This window comes from Bos indicus, chromosome 9 (assembly GCF_029378745.1).
Source record: "Bos indicus isolate NIAB-ARS_2022 breed Sahiwal x Tharparkar chromosome 9, NIAB-ARS_B.indTharparkar_mat_pri_1.0, whole genome shotgun sequence".
In the NCBI taxonomy this organism is placed as follows: Eukaryota; Metazoa; Chordata; class Mammalia; order Artiodactyla; family Bovidae; genus Bos; species Bos indicus.
The window spans coordinates 93,261,910-93,273,176 of NC_091768.1; positions in this window are offsets into that span (position 1 = coordinate 93,261,910).

The following is an 11,267-nucleotide window of genomic DNA, read 5'->3' on the forward strand; positions in this document are numbered from 1 at the left end:
ATGATTTTGGACAGAGCCTGAAAGCAGCTGGACAGAGCTCCATGTCCCCAGAGCCTGGGGTGGCCATGGACTGGCTACTGAGTAGTTTTCATCATGATCACCATAACAGTCTAGAAAGAAAATTCTTGTTGCAGAGTGGTGGGAACACAGGAGAGAGAATCGAGCAGGAGAGAAGTTAGAAAACCATTTCAGGGCACAGGTGGCTTGATGCTAACCCCAGTGGACAGATCTCCTTACAGATAAAGTTTTCTGTTGGAAGGCCATTTAAAGAAACTGAAATTTATGCTAAGGAAGAGTGTTTTGCTAAACGGTTTGAAGTTTCCTATGGGCCTTCCTGAGTCATCAACTGACTCATTCCACCTGCTCAATTTTATTATTAATTTTTTTAAAAAGTCTGATAACAATAGATTCAAAATTATGTTACACGTTTTGATTTCTCCCCTCCCATTGTATAATTCTCTCATTTTGCCCACATTTTGGCAGTTACTCTCACTATCCATGCAACAATGAGAAACATTCTTTTAAAAATATTTCCAACCCCCTCACATTCACATGAAATCGTTTCAATTCTAACTTTGTTTCAGTTCTTATATAAGATCCATTGCTGTCTAATATTAGATCATTTTATTACACATGACTAACTTCTACTGTATGCTAGAAGCTTGAAAGCTTCCTGATTTGAGCACTTCTCTAAAGCCAAAATAAAAAAATTTTTTAACGTGAATAATCAACTCTGATTTAATAATGTAATTATTTGTTAGATGTTGACTTCTTTTTTAACTTAAAATTTGATCACTTTGAAAAGAAAAATGTTTGTTGTAATTATGTATATGCACATGTGTGGTTGTGCATTTGTGCTATAAATCTAGAGATCTGATCATCTAATTAGCACTCAACATTCGATAGAACTGAAATCAGAAACCCTACTTACCCTCACCTGGCCTTCAAGTGTGAACTTTAAGAGTAGTTAAGTATTAAAAAAAAAAAGGAAAGAAAGAACTCACAGTGCCGCAGAGACATTCCACTTGAGTGAATGTTTGCTCCTAACCTTCAAAATACGGGTGAAACTGTCTTGACACTGAACACTGACTACTACCTTGGAATCAAAAGTGTGAAATAATCTTTGTCACTAATTTTGCCAAGTCCGTATCAAATTGTCATGGTGAAAATAGTCTGAAAGATTATATATATAGGTTTAAAGTGAACTCGGAAGAGAGATAATTCCTTTAAGAAGGAATCTGATTTCCTTTCACGTAGGTTTAGGACAGAGGAGAAGAACAGGAACATGGAGAGCTAGGAGGACGAGAGGAGGCAGCCTCTTTTTCCCCTGGGGTGTTGAGTTCGGTGTAGCTGGCAGTCCTCAGATGTTATGACTTTCTCCCAATGACCAGACTTGTAATTTGCCCCTCAGGCCACTAGACTCCCAGTCTGGACCAAGTTTCCTTACCCCATGAAAGGAAGCACCTGCAGTTAAGCCAATATAGCAAACCATCTAAAAATGAGAGATTCTCTTACATGAAATTCTAGTGTAATCCAGTTTATTTCAACATGGCTTTGAGGGATCTTCAACATTTTAACATTTCATTCCAACTGAAAAAGATTGCATCTCAGCCTTCAGTTGTGGAGTGGCTGAGTTGCGAGGAGGTGAGGGAATGAAGGTGGTAGAAAAGAAAAATAGGAAAAGTCAACTCATGCTTAGAAGCACACTCTAGTGATATCCATGAGGAGAAAAAAAAAAAGACTTCAGATGGGTACAGAACTAAAGACTTTCCCAGCTAAAGCATTCAGTTGCCTTGCATTTGGGGGGAATTTTAGAGGTTGGGAGAGCCCGGGGGGCAGGACTGGGAAAATATCCCAAGAATATCCAAGAGGCATTGAGTCTCTTATAAAAAGATTGGAGAGAAAAAAACATCTTAATATATACATCTTTGAAAGAAAACATAAAGCAAAACAAAGTTAAAATAATCTCCTTGAAAAATCCTGGAAAGTGTCTAGCAGAAAAGAAATGGCAAAAAGGAAAGGTACAAATGTATGAGTCAGCATTTTTGTCATTTTATATTTATAAGGACACTGAGGTTTAGAAAGTTTAGGACACAGAGTCATCCATCGCCTATATATGTAAAATGACATTTAGATTGTCTTTTCTTAGTGGGTGGTCTTTTTTATACAATTTTATTTATTTATCTTGGGGGGCTGTGCTGGGTCTTTGCTGCCGCACAGGCTTTTCTTTAGTGGTGGGGAGTCGGGGCCACTCCCCAGCTGTGGTGTGTGAGCTTCTCATTGCGGTGGCTTCTCTTGTTGCAGAGCATGGGCTCTGGGTCCCTCAGGCTTCAGAAGCTGCACTGCAAGGTCTCAGTCATTGTGGCTCCTGGGCTCTAGCGCACACATGGGCTTAATAGCTATGCAGCATGTGGATTCCTCCTGGATCAGGGAATCAAACTCCTGTCTCTTTTATTGGCAGACAGATTTTTTTTACCACTGAGCCACCAGGGAAGCTCAGTGTACTGTCTTTATTGTCTTCATCAACTAGAAACAACAAAGATTTTCATAGACATGAGACTGACTATGGTTCTTTAAATCTTATTTTCTGCCCAAGACCTTACATTCTCGTCCTACAACTTCTCTTCCTAGTAGAAATCTCAAATCCCTAACCCAAGTTTGTGTAGGGACCACACTCACTCAATTTTAACCCAAAACAACTACATTAAGGGAGCATAATTATTAATAAAATGTTACTATTAATAACCAGTTATTTACTAATAATAATCAGTTATTAATAGTAGTGGATGTGGATGTGTGACTGATTATGGAAGTGAAGTGCGATGCTGTAAGAACAATATTGCATAGGAATCTGGAATGTTAGATCTAGGAATCAAGGTAAATTGGAAGTGGTCAAACAGGAGATGGCAAGAGTGAACATTGACATTTTAGGAATCAGTGAATGAAAGTGGACTGGGATGGGAATATTTAATTCAGAAGACCACTATATCTACTACTGTGGGCAAGAATCCCATAGAGAAAAGGAGTAGCCATCATAGTCAACAAGAGTCTGAAATGCAGTACTTGGGTGCAATCTCAAAAATGACAGAATGATCTCTGTTCATTTCCAAGGCAAACCATTCAATATCACAGTAATCCAAGTCTATGCCCAACCACTAATGCCAAACAAGCTGAAGTTGAACAGTTCTATGACGACCTACAAGACCTCTTAGAATTAACACCAAATAAAAGATGTCCTTTTCATCAGAGGGGACTGTAATTCAAAAGTAGGAAGTCAAGAGATACCTGGAGTAACAGGCTAATTTGGCCTTGGAGTACAAAATGAAGCAGGGCAAAGGCTAACAGAGTTTTGCCAAGAGAACTCACTGATCATAGCAAACACCTTCTTCCAACAACACAAGAGAATGCTCTACACATGAACATCACCAGATGGTCAGTAACAAAACCAGATTGATTATATTCTTTGCAGCCAAAGATGGAGAAGCTCTATACAGTCAGCAAAAACAAGACCGGGAGCTGACTGTGGCTCAGATCATGAACTCATTATTGCCAAATTCAAACTGAAATTGAAGAAAGTAGAGAAAACCACTAGACCATTCAGTTCAGTTCAGTTCAGTTGCTCAGTCGTGTCTGACTCTTTGCGACCCCATGAATTGCAGCACGCCAGGCCTCCCTGTCCATCACCAACTCCCGGAGTTCACTCAAACTCACGTCCATAAAGTTGGTGATGCCATCCAACCATCTCATCCTCTGTTGTCCCCTTCTCCTCCTGCCCCCAATTCCTCCCAGTATCAGAGTCTTTTCCAATGTGTCAACTCTTCGCATGAGGTGGCCAAAGTGGAGGTGGAGTTTCAGCTTTAGCATCATTCCTTCCAAAGAACACCCAGGACTGATCTCCTTTAGGATGGACTGGTTGGATCTCCTTGCAGTTCAAGGGATTTGCAAGAGTCTTCTTCAACACTACAGTCCAAAAGCATCAATTCTCCAGCACTCAGCTTTCTTCACAGTCCAACTCTCGCATCCATACATGACCACTGGAAAAACCATAACCTTGACTTAGATGGACCTTTGTTGGCAAAGTAATGTCTCTGCTTTTGAATATGCTATCTAGGTTGGTTGTAACTTTCCTTCCAAGGAGTAAGTGTCTTTTAATTTCATGGCTGCAATCACTATCTGCAGTGATTTTGGAGCCCCAAAAATAAAGTCAGCCACTGTTTCCCCATCTATTTCCCATGAAGTGATGGGACCAGATGCTATGATTTTCGTTTTCTGAATGTTGAGCTTTAAGCCAACTTTTTAACTCTCCTCTTTCACTTTCATTAAGAGGCTTTTTAGTTCCTCTTCACTTTCTGCCATTTGACCTAAATCAAAACCCATATAATTATATAGTGGAAGTGACAAATAGATTCAAGGGATTAGATCTGATAGAGTGTCTGAAGAACTATGGACAGAGGTTCATGACATTGTACAGGAGGCAGTGATCAAAACCGTCTCCAAGAAAAAGAAATGCAAAGAGGCAAAATGGTTGTCTGAGGAGGTCTTACAAACAGCTGAGAAAAGAAGAGAAGCAAAAGGCAAAGCAGAAAAGGAACAATAAACCCATCTGAAGCAGATTCCAAAGAATAGCAATGAGGCATAAGAAAGCCTTCCTCCATGATCAATGCAGAGAAATAGAGGAAAACAATAGAATGGGAAAGACTAGAGATCTCTTCAAGGAAGTTAGAGATACCAAGGGAACATTTCACACAAAGATGGGCGCAGTAAAGGACAGAAATAGTATAGACCTAACAGAAGCAGAAGATATTAAGAAGGGGCAAGAAAATATAGAAGAAATACACAAAAAAGATCTTGATCCAGATAACCATGATGGTGTGATCACTCACCTAGAGCCAGACATCCTGGAATACAAAGTCAGTTGGGTCTTAGGAAGCATCACTACGAACAAAGCTAGTGGAGGTGATGGAATTCCAGTTGAACTATTTCAAATCCTGGAAGATGATGCTAGTAAGATGCTTCACTCAATATGCCAGTAAATTTGGAAAACTCAGCAGTGGCCACAGGACTGGAAAAGGTCAGCTGTCATCCCAATCCCAAAGAAAGGCAATGCCAAAGAATGCTCAAACTACTACACAATTGCACTCATCTCACACACTAGTAAAGTAATGCTCAAAATTCTCCAAGCCAGGGTTCAACAGTATGTGAACTATGAACTTCCAGATGTTCAAGCTGGATTTAGAAACAGCAGAGGAACCAGAGATCAAATTGCCAATATCCAATGGATCATCAAAAAAGCAAGAAAGTTCCAAAAAAACACTTATTTTTGCTTTATCGACTACGCCAAAGCTTTTGAGTGTTTGGATCACAACAAACTGTGGAAAATACTTCAAGAGATGGAAACACCAGACCACCTGACCTGCCTCCTGAGAAATCTGTATGCAGATCAAGAAGCAACAGTTAGAACCAGACATGGAACAACAGACTGGTTCCAAATTGAGATAAAGGCTATATATTGTCACATTGCTTATTTAACTTCTATGCAGAGTATATCATATGAAATGCCAGACTGGATGAAGCATAAGCTGGAATCAGGATTGCTTGAAGAAATATCAATAATCTCAGATATGCAGATAATACCACTTTTATGGCAGAAAGCAAAGAACTGAAGAGCCTCTTGATGAAAGTGAAAGAGGAGAGTGAAAAGCTGGCTTAAAACTCAACATTCTAAAATCTAAGATCATGGCATCTGGTCCCATCACTTCATGGCAAATAAATGGGGAAACAATGGAAACAGTGACAGACTTTATTTTCCTGGGTTCCAAAATCACTGCAGGTGGTGACTGACTGTAGCCATGAAATTAAAAGATGCTTGCTCCTTGAAAGAAAAGCTATGACCAACATAGCAGCATATTAAAAAGCAGAGAGATTACTTTGCTGGTATAGGTCCCTCTAGTCAAACCTATGGTTTTTCCATTAGTCACGTATAGATGTGAGAATTGGACCATAAACAAAGCTGAGTGCCAAAGAATTGATGCTTTTGAACCGTGGTGTTGGAGAAGACTCTTGAGAGTCCCTTGGACTGCAAGAAGATCAAACCAGTCAATCCTAAAGGAAATCAGTCCTGAATATTCATTGGAAGGACTGATACTGAAGCTGAAGCTCCCATATTTTGGCTACCTTATGAGAAGAACTGAATTATTGGAAAAGACCCTGATGCTGGGAAAGATTGAAGGCAGGAGGAGAAGGGAACAACAGAGGATGAGATGGTTGGATGGCATCACCAACTCAATGGACATGAGTTTGAGTAAGCTCTGGGAGTTGGTGATGGACATGGAGGCCTGGCATGCGGCAGTTCATGGGGTTGCAAGAGTCAGACATGACTGAGCCACTGAACTGAACTGGTTACTATTATCTTCATCTTGATAATGAAAATTATTTCTGGAAGCAAGTAGAGCAATGATTTTTATTTCCAATACCCAGATGCGGCAACTGAAAACTTCAAGGGGCTGGTGATTGTTTGCTGCTAAGTCACTTCAGTCATGTCCGACTCTGTGCAACCCCATAGACAGCAGCCACCAGGCTCCCCCGTCCCTGGGATTCTCCAGGCAAGAACACTGGAGTGGGTTGCCATTTCCTTCTCCAATGCATGAAAGTGAAAAGTGAAAGTGAAGTCACTTAGTCGTGTCCGACTCTCAGTGACCCCATGGACTGCATGCAGCCTACCAGACTCCTCCATCCATGGGATTTTCCAGGCAAGAGTACTGGAGTGGGGTGCCATCGATTGGCCAAAGCCTAAATCATGGTTCTTTGCTTGCTTGTTTCCACATCTCAGTCCTCTCTCCCAAATACCTAACGGATAATTTAGAGTGTGATCTATAAAAATACAAACCTGTTGTAAAGGCAGGTAGCTCACTAATGGATTTCTATTCATACTTAATTTCTGCTGAATATAACTCTATGTTTTTGTTTCCCTTTTTTGTGTTTTTCCTCCTGAATCTATAATTGATGCCTTTGAACTTTAAAAAAGATGCTCCAGGGAGAACTATGACAAGCTTACAGATATCAGGAAACTTTGTACAAAAGTCCCTTTGGCATCTCATCCAGCCTTGAGTTCCTCTTCGAATGGGGCAATCTTTTATTGCCTATTAGGTAAAAAGACAAATGAATACATTTAGCCTTAATAGCATTCCTTTTCAACTATAATGCCTTTGCCATTTCTCTTCTTCCCTTTGTTTTCCCATCAGAATAAAACATTCATCCATTTATTCAGAAATGTACTTTGAGTGCATTTTATTTGCAAGGCACTAGGGGAAAGTGTTCTTGCCTGGAGAATCCCAGGGACGGGGGAGCCTGGTGGGCTACCGTCTATGGGGTCGCGCAGAGTCAGACACGACTGAAGCGACTTAGCAGCAGCAGCAGGGGAAAGTGAGGTGATGAAACCAGTTGAACCAATGCTGAGTTGTAGCTTAGTCAGGAGGGTTGTGTCTAGGGAAGTTCCTAGACACAGGCTTGAGTCCTTATCTGGTTTGAGTCTTACTTTGTGTAATAATTAGGGAGATGCCTCTGACAGTCCTTCATGGAAGGCCAAGACTGAAAATTCAGGGGATATCCTTCAACTGTGGGCAAAGGCAAACTATTTACCATGGAACATGAGTGGGCATGTGTTATTCTACAAATATGGAGGTAGATAAAAAAAAAAATAGAGTTTAAACCAGGCAAAGCATATAGAAGAAATAACAGAGAAGTAAGAGAACAGAGTCCAAGGACCAGTCTGTCTAAGCCTGGAGCTTGATGACCAGCAGGTTCCATGTGGCCAGGAACAGCTCAAGAGTAAGCAGGCAGATACTGGAATCACAGGCCCTGGAAGATTCCACAGCCCAATGTGGCAGACTGTAATCAGTGTGGACCTGAATATCAGCTGAATGATGCTCAGGGGCCTACAGCCTCCTGGACCTGGCTTGTGTGCTGGACAAGCTGAGGCCAAGCCTTGCTACACTCAGGTGAACCATCTGGGACCAGACAAAACTATCTGGGAATAGTGTTGACTCAAATAGAGGCCTTCTTAGCTAATTCAAGAACTCTGTAATGAAGAGAGTTCAAGCGAGGGGATGATTGGTCCATAAAACCAAGGTAATTATTTCTCAAGAAGTAGAATATCTTTCCTGCCTAGTCTCCATTCACTGTGCTCATGTCAACCCCGATAGGGAACATGGGCTCTTTCTCTGGGTTCCCCAAAGACGTAGAGAGATGGAAACAGGAACACGCTGAAGTAACAAGTTCAAGTTAAATGTTAGGCCTTCCTTGTCTTTTTCATTTCTTCTGGTCATGACCATTAAGAGAAATTTCTCACTGACTAAGTATCTCCTCAGATTTCCAGATGGCCCCTCCCATTCTCACCCTTTCTCCTTCCCATCCCCTCTTTTCTGCCTTACCCACCTGCACAAAGTCAAGTTCATTTTTCAGGCAAAGGAGTTCTGCTATCTCTCAGGGTCACTGTTTCTTTCCAATTCAGTCGCTTGAGCATTCGAATGTGGCAGCATGTGTTCAACCAAGATATTTCACTTAGAGAAAAAGGTATCTGGTCTAAGAATAAATGAGGATTCTCCCTTTTGGAGTTAAAGTTAGTTTTAATAGCATCCTTTTTCCTTTTCTATTACAAACATTTGACTATCCACCCACTTTAGAACTGCAAAACAAGCCTAGAATGTGAGAAAGATAAGATGGAAATTTAAATATATACAAACACACATACACACACACATATATATATATGCACACACAGGAAAAAAAATATATATATATATATAAAAGGAGGAAGTATGATTGCTTGGTTCTGTGGTGTGGTTCTGGGATCAGAAGAGAACCAGAATCAAGACCTACTATATATTGAGTTCAGTACATGGAGGTTGATGTTCTTGTCTTATTTGGCAGTGGCCAGGTCTCCTAAACCTAAGGCAACTCTGCGTCTGTGGGTAGAAGCCAACAAGGAGACTGGCATTAAATAAATGTAAGACTGAGTATCCAGACTGACTCTGAGTTTGGGGCTAACTCCATGCTTACAGTAAAAAATAGCAGAATTGGAAAAACATAATTAATTTGAAATAAAATATAATGGTTAAATAAAATCCCATTTTGCCAGTCAATCCTCAGCAGACTACTCTTGGATTCAATCACAATAAACAACTGACATAAAGTAGACATGATTTAAAACATCTATCCCTGAGGATATATATTTTTTGAACCATAAATGAAAGTTGTTCAGTCAGGTCCGACTCTTTGTGACCCCATGGTCTATACAGTCCATGGAATTCTCCAGACCAGAATACTGGAGTGGGTAGCCTTTCCCTTCTCCAGGGGATCTTCCCAACCTAGGGATAAAACCCAAGTCTCTTGCATTGCAGGCAGATTCTTTACCAGCTGAGCCACAAGGGAAGCCCAAGAACACTGGAGTGGGTAGCCTATCCCTTCTCCAGCAGATTTTCCCGACCCAGGAATCAAACCAGGGTCTCCTGCATTGCAGGTGGATTCCTACCAACTGAGCTATCAGGGAAGCCATGAACTTTAATTATACATACTATCTTAAATGTACACATGTCAGAAATCCCATATAAAGGGAAATTCATAATCAATGTGAATCACTATACATTTTAAAATCATAATGCAATTTGATAAACCTGCAAATTAATTTAGCAGCAGTCATCTTAGGAAAGTGAATGATAAGGTGGCAATTTTATTTACTAAAGCTGACTTAAGCAGATACTTATGAATTCATTAAGGGGTGAATCATCTTCTATTCAACAAGTTCGTAGTCAGTATTTAGGACATGTGTTTACCATGGCAAATTAGGGGGAAACACCACCAAGCATAGCAGACACTTCAATAATGCTATTTAATTAAAATAAGAAGTTATGCATCCTGGGTCTTTTCTCTCACAAACTTATAATTATGCTAATAAAACAGCATATGTATTTTAATTTTTTACCTAATTTTAACTATGAAATTTGAAAATGTGAACATTATGAACAAAACTTATTGCAACCATATCAACTCAGGAAACTTTAAATACTGGGTTATGCAACTAATTCAGTCTTACTTCCTTCTCAAGGGTTTTTAACAACTGTGAAAGAAAGATAAGCTGTCCTGTTTTTCAAGTTTGAATTAAAATAACTAAAGACCATTAAAACAAAATTTTAAATGATAAGCTCAATAATAACAATATTGGAAGGATTCTGCTATCCCAATACCAATCTGAATCAAACAATAAGCCATCAAGATATAGCAAATAATATATTCTTTTAGAAATTTCTCTTCCAAAAAAAATCAAAAGCAACAAAAAAGATATATGCACAAACATTCATTGCAGTACTAAAGCCAAAGAAAAAATGGAGACAATCTAAGCATTAAATACAAAAGTGGTTAAATTATGTATTTTTTAGTTGTTGAAACTTTATGAGGTAGATTAAATCATAACCAAAGTTTTTATTATAGTGTGAAGAAGTCCCTGTGGTATAATGAGAACTGTAAGATGACTTCTAAGCTACAGTTATCCTTACTATGGATGAGAAATGGAAAAGCAGGTAAGAAGACAAAATATAAGTGCTATTAAAAGTCTGTCATGAAAACTGCTCCAACGTGATCCTAGATCCTTCAAGTGGGGTATTATCTGCTTGTTTTTATGGGAGAAGTATCTGTAGGTAATGTAGATGCTGTTTGGAGGAGGAAATAAAAGAATTAGGCACATACATTAACAGAAAAAGAAATTGTATGGGGAAAATATCTTTATTGACTTATTCTCAAAATTAGAACATAGGAAATTATAAGGGCTGAGCAGATATGACAGCAAACACCCTCTTCCAACAACACAAGAAAAGACTCGACACATGGACGTCACCAGATGGTCAACACCGAAATCAGATTGATTATGTTCTTTGCAGCCAAAGATGGAGAAGCTCTATACAGTCAGCAAAAACAAGACCAGGAGCTGACTGTGGCTCAGATCATGAACTCCTTATTGTCAAATTCATACTTAAATTGAAGAAAGTGGGGAAAACCACTATACCATTCATGTATGACCTAAGTCAAATCCCTTATGATTATACAGTGGAAGTGAGAAATAGATTTAAGGGACTAGATCTGATAGACAGAGTGCCTGATGAACTATGGACAGAGGTTCGTGACATTGTACAGGAGACAGGGATCAAGACCATCCCTGTGGAAAAGAAATGAAAAAAGGCAAAATGGCTGTCTGGGGAGGGCTTACAAATAGCTGT